The sequence below is a fragment of the Ischnura elegans genome, chromosome 1 (genome assembly GCF_921293095.1).
Source record: "Ischnura elegans chromosome 1, ioIscEleg1.1, whole genome shotgun sequence".
Classification (NCBI taxonomy): domain Eukaryota; kingdom Metazoa; phylum Arthropoda; class Insecta; order Odonata; family Coenagrionidae; genus Ischnura; species Ischnura elegans.
The window spans coordinates 75,527,131-75,542,142 of record NC_060246.1 but is presented as its reverse complement, the minus strand read 5'-3'; the positions used below and the strand labels follow the sequence as shown (position 1 = coordinate 75,542,142).

At 44.1% G+C, this 15,012-nt stretch overlaps 1 protein-coding gene across 5 annotated transcripts in view; it reads right to left on the bottom strand.

Moving 5' to 3' along the window:
* The window catches only part of LOC124163639 (polypyrimidine tract-binding protein 1), a 973,136-nt gene that overhangs the window by 200,339 nt on the left and 757,785 nt on the right, over window positions 1-15,012 (bottom strand). The gene's annotated exons all lie outside the window — the stretch shown is intronic.

The window sequence follows — 15,012 nt, the reverse complement described above, 5'->3', positions numbered from 1 at the left end:
TTTCATTGTAGTTCTTTCTTTACTTGTCATGTGTATCATTCGTTCGATCGTCCTTGACGTACACTACTTCTCTCTTCAATGTTTCCTTAGATAATATATTTCCAAAGATTAATTGCGTCAAAGGGAATGACTACCTCAGTTTCCTTTAAGTTTCGGCAATTATCCATTATCTTAGTCCTAACAGCCCTCCTATTTCCTCAATTTTTCGGAATACTTGCCTCCCTGAATAAAGAGTTAAGGAAAGGAAGGCTGGTTGGGCGCTCTCGGCATACAAATATAACCTATCAAGTTAAAATACATTAACACTTTGAAGTCCAAGGCCGAGTATACCTTGGGATGTATATTTCCAGCCAGGGACCCGAGCCCGAGTAGAGTTCGGGCTGCCGCATTTGATTCCGTGGAAAAATATTCCGTGCGTTTTTCTTGGGCCCGAACTATTTGGCCTACTTCTTTACCTATCTGGTCATCTTAAATGGACGGTGCTGTCATTAAGCCTCTCCTAAATGAATTTTTTCGGATAAGGGAATTATTTTTTAAAGAGCAGCAAAACCCCTGGGTTTCTCGCGACCTGCCCATGAAAATACCAAGTGCTTCAAAGAGTTGATGGTGAAGCGAAAGCGAGCCTACCACAAATCTTCGCGAAAATGTGGTAATTAAAGGCGACAGTGCCATCAAATAGACGAATGAATTCGGTTTGGCACCAACACGGTGGAAATTCTGAAGAGAAAAAATCCAACAAAAATGGAAGAGAATGGAAGGAAAAACGGGGAGATGAGGCTCACGCGAGTGAAAACACAGAGCGGGCGAGTTAAGGGCGCAAGAACAAAATCGCGGGGCGGGCGAGGCGACTCCCATAAGTGCACTGAGCACAACTCTCAACATCGCCCGTCCAGCCCGTGGCCCGACAATGAGTTAAGCAACCCGACCAACCGCGACCACCTCCACCTCAGCCCACCGACGTCCTTTCCCGCAAAACACGACGAAATTCCCGGGCTCGAAGACCTCCTCGCTCTCTCGTCGACAATGCGAAAAAACAGCGGCCGGACACGCTCCTCTCGCTCGAGAGGTTGTCCCGCGTCCGTGTTGGGGGGAGGGAGGGGGAGGTAATAAATAAAAACTGCAGCGGAAAATAAGGTCGAGAGGGATGAGAACTGAGAGAGTTAGAAAGAGAGGACACCCTCGGAGTAATGCACACACGAAAAACGAAGAGGTAAAAGATGGGGGAACATACAAGGCGAGAACGAAGGAAGGGAAGTTTAAAAAGAGTGTCAGAGAGGCAGAGGGAGCGAGGAGAGAGGCTTTCTCATTCCTCGGGAGGGTCGGAGGGAGAGACCGGGGGACACAATGGGACACGCCTGGCGATGTGGACCCAGCAAATGGGGAGACGTGGATTTCTTACGAGCGATTCTCGGAGGGGTCGTCACGATGCAGTGGAGCCCATCTTGGGAACGCTAACTAACGAAGACGGTAATGAGACACTTGCGTCGCGGAGGGTGGACAAGCGGGGGGCGCAAAGCCAGCCGAACCACACACAGGGAATGAGACCCGAGTCACCACAACATTGCGGACTCCCTCGAATCAATTCGAGTTATATCAAAAGAAGGGGATCGTGCGGTTCAGGTAGTGCGAGGAAGAATCTTAAAGGGCGCACGTGTCATATGTGACGTCAACGAAAATGGAGAAATTACCGAATATTCCACAAAATTAATAGCGCGTTCGGGATTTTATAGGGGCTGGGTGAACCTGCCTTGTATATAGAGCGCTCGGATATGGATTAGTGTCCCGTACTGAAATCCATTCGATTACTCCTACAAAATTTACTATGAAACATCCGTTACACTCCAATTGGTACAATTTCTTCCTTTCAGGAATTTCCAGGCAAATGTTTACCTGTAATATCATATAGGTATATGATTATTATTATATTCTACCGATTAAGGTAGGTTTCCATGAAGTACTAAGGAAGTGATCTGGGAGCCTCCTTTTCCTTCCAGCACTGCCTTCTTCAATTCACTGTAAGGCCTACTCCCTTTCAATCTGTCTAAAAATCCTTCCTTCCCGCCCTCGTTTAACTATCATTCTACCCTTTAACACCATTTTCAATGTTATATTTTACACTCTTGGCCAAACGTTTCAAAACTACAAACCAATTCCCTTAAAAGCCATTTTAGCTTCACTTGCCTCAAATTTGAACTTCGTTTAAAAAAAATATAAATCCTACTTTTTCCACCAATTAGTCCGTTCAGCAGAGCTGAACAAGAAAAAATTAAACAAATATTAATCCATGAGGGGAAACAAGAAGCAAAGGCCTGAGCTATGCCCACTAAAACCGTAATGAAAAGTCGAGGTTAAAGTTAAGCAGTGCAATACGACTCTGACCAAACCGCAACACCAAAAACGGACGGATCTCCGATTACCGCGTGAATCTCGAAAATAAACGGGAAGGCAATGCCGGTGATTTCGACAAACGAAGCGAGCGTGGCGCGGTGAGGGGTGGAGGGGGGGAAAGGGGGTATTCACAGGTATATAGAAGGAAAGGTTCCCACCCTCACACTCAGATATCCCCTCCCATATCCCCACACTCCGTCGAAACGCTTTCCTTCTTCTCTTAATTGGCGCCCCGGATTTGGCGCAAAGGCGCGCGAGGAAGCCACCCATCCCTCCCAACAAACCCGTCCTCCCAAACGTCCGATAAATTCGCAACGTGAGACTGCGGGAGGAAGAATTTCAAGCTGCGAGGCATCTTAGCCCACTACTTCCCCGAACCCTTCGCGCTAGGCGCGCAGCCGAAGGGAACGCTTTTGCAGAAAGAGGGGGAGAGAGAGAGAGGATGTTTAAAGGACAGCGATTCACGGCTCATAAAGAACGAAGATACAATTTCCTAGTCGTCATGAAACAGCAACACAATTCACTTCTATTTTCATTATTATAGGACCATGAAGAAGCAGGAGCAATTTCCACAATTTTAAATTTATTGGTACTACCGGTTTCGCCTTACAGCATCATCAGGTACATCATCTGGTACCTGGTGATGCTGTGAGGCAAAACCGGTAGTACCAATACATTTAAAATTGTGGAAATCGCTCCTGCTTCTTCATTATGTTCCGTTTCCACTCCATTTCGCCTGACACCTCAGATTTTATTACACCACCACGTACGAGACCACTTTCTTCACATTAAAGCGTCATCACATCTCATCACGTCCAAGGTTACGGACGCCGCGCCGTGTTGACAAGCACCGTAAGTGCCAAATGTAATAATTACGAGTTTGAAGTATATTATCTTCATGATGAAGCATGATACGTAATGTTCGAGACAGGAGGAAGAGAGATAAACAAGAATTAGATTTTCAGCGACCGCGTGTATTTTACAAAGCCGGAGGTATATTAAAGAGAGTTGCGGAGAGAAAACTCACAGAGAGAGGAGGACGAATAAAACTTGCACTCATAAACGACGACTGAAAATCCAAACCCTTCATCTACTCATTTCTGCTTTGGCGGTTATTTTCTCATTCGCTGAGTCAACCTTTACTCACCTCATTCCCTCTCCATCCACCAAATCTTTTTAATGAACGAGCTATAAAAATCAAATGACTAAAGCAACACTGACCAACTCATACATTTTTACATCAGAATTCAACTGGACGAGGCAGGTTTATATAGAACATTTTGATAATTTTTCTGGCCTCTCCCCCCTCACAACTTGGACTTCACTATTAAATTCGCAATAATGACTACTTCCTTCCATTATACGCTTAAATCGTATATTCTACCTTCCTCGCTTACCTAAAATTCTTCTTTCTAACACTGTTTACAACTTCCATTCTTTACTCACAACTCGCTCAATCCAAACCTAAACTCAGAAGATATCATCCCAATCAATCCGTAACCTATGATAAACAAACTGCGACCCCTACAACGACACAAAAGAAATGCATATTTTCCAAGTCAGAGAGGGAGCTGGCAGAAAATTATTATGAAAAGACTTCAGGCAATGTGTAATTGGGGGGAGCGAAAAGACTTGCAAGGACCGTCCCTAACCGTCAATTCACGTCCTTATTAGAAAAGCAGGGAACAATGGCACGAATTCATGACTCGGTAAGCACTCCGCAAGACTAAGGCAAAGTTTGTAGGATAACTAGCAGGAAAGATCAATGCCTCGAGGCTGAAAAACAACCAATTACTTCGGAAAATCCAAGCAATATATGAAGTAAAAATTAATGGAAACATTAGGTGACTCACGCTGAGCCGCGAGCATTGATTTACACTGTATCACAGGCGTCGAGCTTACGGATTAATGAGAACTTTGCGGAGCAAAATTTAATTAACTTACTAGGGGGAGGGGAACGCTAATATTCAGCGAATAGAGAAAGTTGAGGATGTTATTGATACTACCACAAGCAGAAAGAAACCAAACTGATAGGCTAATTAAATTCAAGGTGAGGCCAATCATGAACTCGCTCCGCCCGCTCGAAAAGGGGTATATGCAAACCACAGAACCCGTACATGTCTCAATAACTCAAAAACATTACCCTATTTACCAACAATTTAATAACGAAAAAACTCATTTCTTAACGAAGTTCGAACATGCTTCAATTAAGTTGATTGCAATACCTTCAAGGCATTTGGATAAATACCATACTTTTTTTTTTGTTTAAAAGCAGTCATCTGTAGGTTGACGAGTAATTTGATGGTAGCTGGGATACAAATTTCATTTATTCGCGTCGAAGACAGCTATTTTTTGAGTTTCTTTCCTCTTTGACACCCGCAAAAAGCCAGAAAACCAATTTTCAGTTAAAATTTTAGGATTTACACGAATTTAAGGCTCTCCAGGGCAACTTCTGGGGCACATGAGATAGTTCCAAATCGCCCCAACAATTCTGACGAGAAAAGTCCAAAATTTGAACGTGAACTTGACAAAGACGTGCATACATATAACTCGTGCCGTGTCTCGAAACTCACGAAATCAACTACCAAGGGTAACGAACTAATGGAATCAATCGCCACGTCAACCTGAGGACGCCGCTAGGAGGGGAATTCCATCTATACCATCGAATCGAGCCACTCCTGGGCGATCTAGGGCAAAAGGAGGAGTGGATTATAAGGGATGGGCCGAAATGAAATAAAAATCCAAGTTCGCACAGCCTCTGGAGGCGAGAAGAGAGAGCCGACCAAATGGATTCTGCCCATCTATGCTGCGACCCGAGAAGAATGGACCGTCCCGCGTCGAGAAAGACAGGTAAAAATAGGAAAGAGGAACCCTGAATCTTTCTCCTTTTTTTTCGCACGCCGACACGTCATCAACCCACGGTCAGCTGGTAGGGCCGGCTGCATTCCAGGCGGGCGGAGGTGGTCCCACGGAATCGGATGAGTAAGGGGCGGCAAGCGAGGTGCACGATGGGATCCAATTCCAGTCCCTTCCATTCGATTGCCCAGAGAGAGAGAGAGGCGGCCCTGGACGCAGGGGGGGGGGAAGGCTCCGCTTCCGGGTTCCTCAACCGACGCAAGGGGTCGGGGCGGCCCTTACGCTTCCTCGCCCATTCACTCTGCCCCCCCGAAAAACAGGCGCCCCTGGACCCACCTCCGCTATCACCGGAAGCGCCAGGCGACAAGAGAAGTGATTTGGGACGTACGAACGGATTCTACACGAGTTCGACGCAATTTTATCCGAGAATCGGCACAAAAAATGCAAATCCAATGTGCTAGCTTTCTCAGTTTCCATACACCACACAATTCTTGAAACATAATCGTTAAAACGATATGCATAGACGAATTATGGGAGAAGAGAATTGAGGAAAAATATTTCTATCGATCATTATCCGAACAGATACGATCCTTAAAATTGACCACGGAGACAGAGGTCCCAACATCAACCTGGACCACCTACGTCACACTGTTCACATGTTAACATAAGAGGTCCATTCATGACATAATTTTCGGCAACTTGCAGCACGTTGTGCATGTGTGGGGGCGATTAATGAGACGTGCGACGTAAGTGGCCCAATATGAGCTCGTCATGACACTACAAGAAAAAACGTTTAGCAGAACCAATATTTTTCCCGATCAACGTATCCACTGCTTAAATTATCAATGATTTAATTAAGTGAAATAAAGGTAGAACAACGAGCACCGGTGGATAATTGATAGCAAGAGCGCCACTTAAGTCGTAAAACTCATCACAGATGTGACGCAGTCATAAATTCTTAGAAAACAATCTGGACGCGTATACCGCTCTCCGTCGATCTCACCTTCCTCATATTCGAAATTCAACGCCTTCTTAATCTCAATCATCTCGTTTACGTCATAGTTACAAAAAAACTTGCTCCCATTAATACAAACTTATACCGGTGGAACGCAAGATTCAAACTAATAATACCTGACAACGCGACGTCAAGACTTCGGTAAAGATCAGACATTGGGAGCACTCGATTTGTTTCTATATCACATGAAGATATTGTCGAGGAGATGCGGAGCTGAGATGCCCTGGGTGGAATGAGTAATAAATGGGAAAGTTGTGTGAGAAGCCGTGAAAGTAGGAATAATTATTGATAAGCGGAGGAGGAGGAAGAGAATAGGATTTAGAGATGGAATGAAAGAAAGTCGACCTTATCGTGAATTGAAAAGCCAATTAGGGAGAGCAGGCCGGAATAATCCGCTAATTACTCAACGTACCTTCACCGGTAAATAAAACACCAGTGGGGTACGCGGGGAGGCGCCGCATAGAAACATCGGTCACAAAAATTTCGTAAACAGCGTGTGGTTTGAAGGACGAGAACTAAGTGTGGAAAGATAACAGGAGATGATGATCGATTGCCTTTCCCGTCTTTATTACGGAGGAAAATGCGAGAGTGAGGAAGGTGAGCGGGACCAAGGGAGGGTGATATCATTCGAGGAAAGTGGGTGGGGAACCAAGAGAGGGCAAATTGGAGAGAGGGATGCAGGGAAGGAGAAGAGGCGGAAGTCCCCAGAGACGAAGGGGGAAGAGAAAGGAGCGCCTGACAAAAGAATCAATCCACCTCCACATGGAATTTTGAAGTGGAACCCTAAAACAGGAAGGCAAGCATGCGGAGGAATATACAACAAGTTGAACAAAATTCTGCCCAGCGAGACTTTCAAGCTATTTTGGTGCTATTTGGAGATCGCAAAAAAGAGATATTAACGAAGAGGGGCTTTCTTTTCCTAACTTAACCTTAGTAATAATATTCGTCAATTCAAACTTGAACGGAGGCAAATAATCAGAAATATATATATTTGGCATTGATACAAGATGGAATTCGGAATGTAAGATGGACGGACAGAAAAAGATACGATGAATTGCAACGAACGGCGGGTGAGGATGGAAAATTTTGGATGAGATAAGCGTAAGACAGACGGTGAGAATTGAGCAAGTCGTAAGCGGGGAAGACATGCTGAAAGCCATGAAAAGATATGGAATTCAAGCAAGCGGAGACAACGCAGGAAGGGAAAAAAGCTGAAAGATTTTATGAAAAGGAATTTTCCCCGCTGCGAACTGAAGTAGAAAATTAAGCATAGAAAAGTAGGTCTAGGGGGATTCTTAAAATAGAAAAATATTCTCTGCGGACGGCTAATTTAGCGGCAGACAAACTGAATACAATAATTACTCGGAAATCCAATCCTTGACGACAAATAAGGAGGAACCTGCGGTGTGTGATCTCCCACGCGGCATAGTGCAATCCCCTCTCAATCCGATGCTACTCCACGAGGGCCCGAGGAAGATGAACTGGCCGGCAATCGATGGCGAGGGAGAGGAAGGGGTCAGAGCCTGGGAAGTGGGGACTACCTAATCTCGACGACCACTCCTCTCCTCGCAGCAGAGCAGAATAACAGTCTTAACCTCCTTGCGCCTTGGAAACAATCTCCGAGAACCACCAAAACGTCGAGGACCTCGTTTTTTTGCGAGAGGGATCCCCGGACGAAAACCGAAAAAAAATTTAAGAGCGGGGATTTGTTTCCACCGAACCTCAAGCGCCAATTCCAGCATTCTCAGATCCATTCCCGTCGAACGCAAAGGAGTAGTATAATAATACCACTGCACTTCATATTTCATTTTAATTTTTCGCTCCAAGAGATCTCCTCGACTGCTGCGATTCGACCACCTGACGACAAAAGTTATTTTTCATTCCAACCCAGATATAATCTTCATCTTATTACAGTTGGACAGGAAGCACTTGGTGGAAAACCAGCACGTACATTTTTTTCAGAAAGAGCTACATCTCTTTACGTTCCACCCACATGCAAGGGACAAACTCGTTACATTAGCTCGATTATTTAGGAAAAGACTTCGGCACCCTGGCAATGACCAAGTGATTTGAAGAAAGATGTACAAGCCTCTTTTCAGGAAATTTCAGGCAGTTTGATAGGAAATTTAAGTCGGGAACGGCTAAAGGCTCAATACTGAACGTAGAAGAAGGTAGATTACACATTCACCCGAAAACAACGCTAATCTTGCGAATTACAAAGATGAATTGCGTTCACACTACTAACGCTGGCTCGCTGGTGAGGGCACAAATAAAGATGACAAAGCAAATAAAATGAGTTCATCTTCTAAACCCATAAATAAACGACAGATTCTCCATACCTCTCAGAGATAAGCGATTAAACTATTAAGATTATTTGCTGCCTAAGAAAAAACATCCTTTAGCTTGGGAAAAATAATGAACAACAGACGAGTACATCACCGGGAAATTAAAGAAAAAAAGTAGCCACTGCGACCCAGAACTGACTCGAAAATGAAAAAAAAAAAAAAGGAATGGGCCTGATGTGGAAGAGGGGGGCAAGCGGAAACAAAGACACAATGTTATTATTATATTATCTCAGGCGGAGGAGACGGCACGGTGTTATTTCTACCGAGCGGAGTGCTAACTCGGTCATCCCACTTGTGACGAACGGGTTACGACAACAGAGAGTATGGGGAGTGGGTCGAGTGGCCGAGGATAGAGAGCAATATGAAGACATGCAGCGGGGACAGGGCCGGACGGGGCGGGCGTGGTGACACCGCGGAGTCCGGTACAAAAATCAGGACCGAGAGGAAAGAAAGGAGAAATGCATTCGACGGCCCATACATCGTCCTGGGGAGAAGGTACACACTGATCACGAATTCCTAAAGGTGAAAGCAAAAAAACTACTCCCTTCCGTCATTATTATTATTATTAAATATTCTACCGATTAAAGTAGGTTTCCACGGAGTACTTCATAAAAATTCTGGTAGCCTCCCCTTCCTTCAAGCACTTCCCTCTTGTTTTCACAGTGAAGCTTATAACAAGAGACAAAATATTCACTCAAGTATTTAAGCGGATAAGGTGGGTTTACAGGGAGATTTTTGCCAACTACCACTGCCTGTCACTCCTCAAAAATTGGACTTTTTCTGCAGCGCACAATAACGTCTACACCGTTTCATTCTATTTACAAATCCTATTCTCATCCTCCCCTCCCTCGATCAACCAAATATCTTCCCATTAACACGGATTAAAAAAAAGAATTTAGAACTAGTCGAGAACGATATATACCTCGTCGATTATAGAATGGTGGTGTGCAAGAAGGGTGAAAGTTATCGATTGAATGCTCTCATTACAAGTTTTGCCACGTGCCTCAAGGAATACTTTCCACCAGCTTCCTACCTTTGTACCTACACGCAAACGGATAACTCCTCGAAGTGACATATGTAATACGCTTTATTACCAAAATAAAAAAATAACAACTAAGACGTATTGAATGAGTTTACGGGTTTTAATAGTCAGCAAACAACTCCCACTAATTTCATCTAACTTTATCACATTTCTCAATGAACACTACGCTAAAGACTCCACCACACGTTATGATAATGAGAAATGAACATTCACTACGTTGCAATTTGATTTTTACGAGACGCAAATATTCCACGGATTTATGACGAAATAGGGAGAGATGCCGTTAAAATGAATTATTCGAAAATATTCTCCGGAACTATGATTTCAAGGGAGAATTCTAACCATCCCACACGAAAATGGAATAGTATGCTCACAATTTTTCAAAACACCAAAAGAGGTTTCGTTGGATCAAAGAGGAAACTCACTCACACAAATCGACAGAACTTAATAATTATGAAAAAGGCGCCATTCGTTTAACCTCGTCTCATATTATGTGCTCGGTGGCAGAGAAACAATAACTGAGCAAGTGAAGAACATTAGAAAATTATATTCGCGGAACACAGCCAAACCGTTCCGGGGACGAAATTAAAATATCTGGAGGCCTTGTGCTCGGACAGACACCCATGTTTGGAGAGAACGTTTCAAGTGAAATGTGGGCATATGGACAGAGGCAATCGAACGTTCACCCGCCATTCGTGACAGAAAGAGAGAAATGCAACGTTGCGTTTTCGGAATTCCGGCCTTTTAATTCTCGACGCTTGACCAAATGCCAAGCGAGCCTGATTGTCTCAAATGAAAATTGAAAAAGTAGAATAGACTTTATAATCAGCTGCCACGGTTATTTTCGTACTCCATGGTATAGCGGAGTTTTATTCACCAGTTTCAGTGAATTGAAGAATCTTTACGCAAATGGAATACGAAAATGCATTTTAAAAATTGTATGATTAGTAATTCGTAATTCATCATCAGAAACCACAGGTGATATAATTTTAACAATGTTAAGTAGTGCCTCGGGTATTATAAGAATGATTGAATAAATATATGCCATTGAGTATTCGAAACCCGGCCAATCTTTCACGACATGATATGACTTCATCGCATGGATTAAAGCCATACCCTTTTCATCCAATCCATTGAGTTTCCGTATCCTTGATTCCCGACTTACAGCCTCCTCATATAATCTAGCAACCACCCGACCCTCTACATTAGATACCACATCATCCTTCCGACATCTGCCTCCAAGCATCCTCCATTTTCATCCTTCAACTTTCACATTCAGTATGGCGGAGATATGATGCTAATGACCGCGCATTACGCACACATAAATTTATCAACCGAAGGAACTCTAGGGTTCAGACTATTTAAACAATAGAGCGTAAAAACGTCGAAATGTTCATTCATCAGCACCTAAATCACGTCCAAATACTAAAAAAATATACATGGTATTCTTCAAATTTCGCATTATTGCGTCAAAGTTACACCCTGAAGTCTACAGTTCAATTTTTTCGTTCCCTACGTGATTCCTTAAAAGAAAAAACTCTCAACCAAGCGGATAGTATAAGATAAGATGAAATAGATAGGATGAACGGGAAACTGCAGGACAACATTGAAAACTAAGGCGCTTAAAATAACAAGGGTCGCGGTCATTTTCAACCCATTCCCCACTTCCTGGAACATTATTTCCATATTGGGATCTTCCAACCAATTAACTTCCACCTGAACAAACACCTGGCCTTCCGAAAAAATCGACCAAGAGCGCCTTGGCGTCCACGCCGCCAATGTGACCACGTTCGCATAATTTAAACGGGCTATCGAAATGCGTTGTCACGCCCTCTCGTCCCGACAAGTATGCCGCGGATGATTTATCGATAAAGCCACGCTGGACTGACCCCGGAGTAGTTCCCTCGCCACGGCCACGACCGCAAACGACACATGACCACAGGACGAGCTGCCAGCCTCCCCCGCCATACATTCAAAGCGCGAACCTCGGCGATCCATCTTGTCCACTACGCGACTATTTTTACATACGCTCTCCCTCTATGACTTCGCTAGACGGAAGAAAATATTTGCGAACACAACGAATCGTCTCCTAGCCATTATCATGTTACTCGCAACAACTCGGTATTTCAACTAATTTCCAATTTTCCAAAAATTAGTAGTGAATTGCACGTAGAAACGGCACTTACGTATATCACCTGATAATTTTTGTATTCTCGCCGTTAATGCAATGAGTTGAAAGCACTACATCCGCCACATAATTAGACTGAATTTTCGTTCAGTAAATAACAACCTCACACATACATTTACCCTAAGTACTCATGAATTTCATTCAAAAGCTAAGTTTCTTTATGAAACTCGTGGTAAATAGCTTATCTGCAATCATCCACTGAACTTTAGATTCTCCTGGTTACGGTAGCCTATCTTCATCTCTTCAGTTTGAATGTATCTTGATTGAAAAGAATCATTCATTTCCGACTTATTTTCCTCTTCCAAAGCCAGAGAAAGCCAAATTGATGAGTAAATTAAGTCAAATAGATTTTATGACGTGAAAATTAACTTGCTGCGCGAGTTGCAAGCTAAATAACTACTGAAAGATTCTTGCAAAGGGAGCTCTCCGCCTAAGGCAGAACACGACTAAATAATATAAAGTAGTAATCGGTTTGAGGCATAACTCCAAGGCTAGTCATTCGGGGAGATAGAATATCACTTTCAGGACTAAATAAAAATGGAGGGGGCGCATTGCCTTCAACAAACCTCCGTCGATTGAAGGCTTCTGAGGTCCAACCGAGTTTCTAAGAGGACGGGAAGGGACCGCAGGGTGGTCCACGGAATATAAACTCCTACGGCGGTCACAACCCACCAGCCCACCCCCTCATAAATCCCTAAACTGTGGGACGCAGGTATAGTGTTTCGATTAAAGACAACACACACACATATACACACATTCCCCGGGGCCACTTCCACAATGGCTGGGACATTCCGCCGCCCCCTACTTTCACGGTCCATTTTCCCAAGATTCCCGTCAACCCTCTCGCATTCCGACCCCCTCCCTCCACCCAGCACTTCCGTCACAACCTCACCTTCGATCAGCGAAAGGCCACTCTCACTCCGATACGACGTAGACTACCCGCTCCGAGGTGAGGACGATGTATCGACAAGTTACGCGACGCCGATTAATTTCACGCGCGACAAATACAATTACGTACGCATTGCATCCTCCTCCTCGTTTGCGTTCCTGGCAATTGGAGATATTACGTCGCTGTTTCCAGGATAAATGGCAGGCGCGTAACCGAGAGTTTAAAAGTGCACGGAACAGAATAGAGTCGAAAAAGATCATAATAGGATTAAGATAAAATTGAATCAATAAAAAGGTCTTTGCCTAACATTCTACCCTCTAACACTGTTTTCGACACCCCCTCCCCACTACGACTCCAAATAAACCAGAAAAAATTATTACACCTCCTTTATTCCAGCTCATTAGTGAAATTACGACTCCTACTACTCGCGTAGGTATCAATAAGTATTGATGAGTTTCCCATGCAGATTTATCGCGGAAAATATTTAATCAATACCCCACACCATATTAATGAAACCGGAAAAAAACTTATCCAGCGTCCTACTTGACTGCCTTGAATCGATCTCGATACGTGAGTATCGGCTGGGAGCTCAGCCTCTGGGAGGGTCCTGGACGCCAGACAGGGGCGGCTCCTTTACGACGCACTTCGCGGAGACTGCAGAACGCCCTAATATCCTCGCGCACACGACCCAACCGACCTTTATGGCAAATGGCAAGGCAAAGTGGACGAGGTGACGACGCAGTGGGCCGTCGGAAATAGTCAGAGCCAGGGTAACGCGGTGCACTACCGATCGCACGGATTCTTCCCCGGACCTATCCGCCACTGCCACTGACTCCGGTCCTTACCATCGCATTTTCTAGGCGAGTGTCGCGGAGAAGTCGACGGTCCGACGAACGGAGAAAAAGAGACGGGGGTCATTCTCCCGGCAGTTAGCCTATCTTGGGCGTCGGTGCACGGTGGTCCGAAAGCAAAAGGACGTCGAAAGGTGTGGCCTACGATCTTCTGTGGCCCCGTCATCGAAGAAGCCGACTCGGTGATGGGTGAACGGAACGCGACGAAAAATTCACGTTAAAGTCTGATTCACTTTTATTATGACCGAGGTTTCGATGTTATCACATCACCTTCAAGGTATCACGCTTGATTCTTCAGATTCTATTCCAAGCTTGGAGTTTAAAGTGTGCAATTAAGGACCATTTAAGAGAAACGGCACCACTCCACAGGGTACTTAGTTGTGCTTTATCAAAGCGTTTATTTACTTGTAAAAAATCCTTTCCGATTCATTTTCGATTGCAAATAAAAATGCAACCCAATTCATAGGCCCAAAAATAATATTTATCCGAAAAAAAGTCCATTGAAAGACGATTTTATCTTAAGAGAGTTGCAACCATCACCCGAGAATATTTCCAATAATCTTTAATCACAAGCGATGCGTATTTTTTCCCTGCGTTGATAACGAAAAAGGCTTTTGGAAATTTTAGCGTTAATAGGCAATTAGGTAATATCACACGACGGATAAAAATGGGGAAGGTGAATTAATCTCATTTTCTATGGTCACGAACAAAATGGCAGTCGATTCATTGGTAGTACATATGTACGTCCCAATTCTAAGAACTAATTTCAATCAAAGATTATTATTATTAAAAATTAAATAAACGTCGTGGTCCGTAATGAAAACGCTTCAACTATTACAAAGCAAAAATCTGCATAATCTTAATTCTGACCGAATAATTTTCATTATCCTGTGATACATGAACCTTAGTGCGCCATCATGCTTCTCGAAGACCGTGTACGGCAAGTAGGGATTTCCCCCCGTCGCTAAAAGCTAATGCATACCTGTACCCATCGTTCCCTGCGGCGAAGAAAAAACATGACGCGGGGAAACTGCATGTACGCAAACTTCGAAGGATCGAGCAGCTTAAAACGAGGCATGTTAGATGGAAAAGTGATCTACCGCGGGACTGATGGAGTGCAAAACTTTCCACGTTACGCTGGACAGGGGGATGGGAGAATTATGGAGAAAATTTAGTATCTAAGGTTCGCGGGACCCACGGAATCCATTAGCGATGACTCATATTGCACCTCGCTCAAGACTGAAATTATTCCGGGGGGTTATCGGAGTCGCGGCGAGAGCGGTCGAAGGTGGGGGGAAGATGCGAGGAGCGATATTTGATATTTGTTTACATATTAAGATCGACCCCGTATCCACTTAGCCCCTGGTTCTCGGAATCGTCGAAGGAAGAGGAGCGCTATGTAACGAAAGAGTTCGTGGGATAAGCAGCAAAGGAGTTG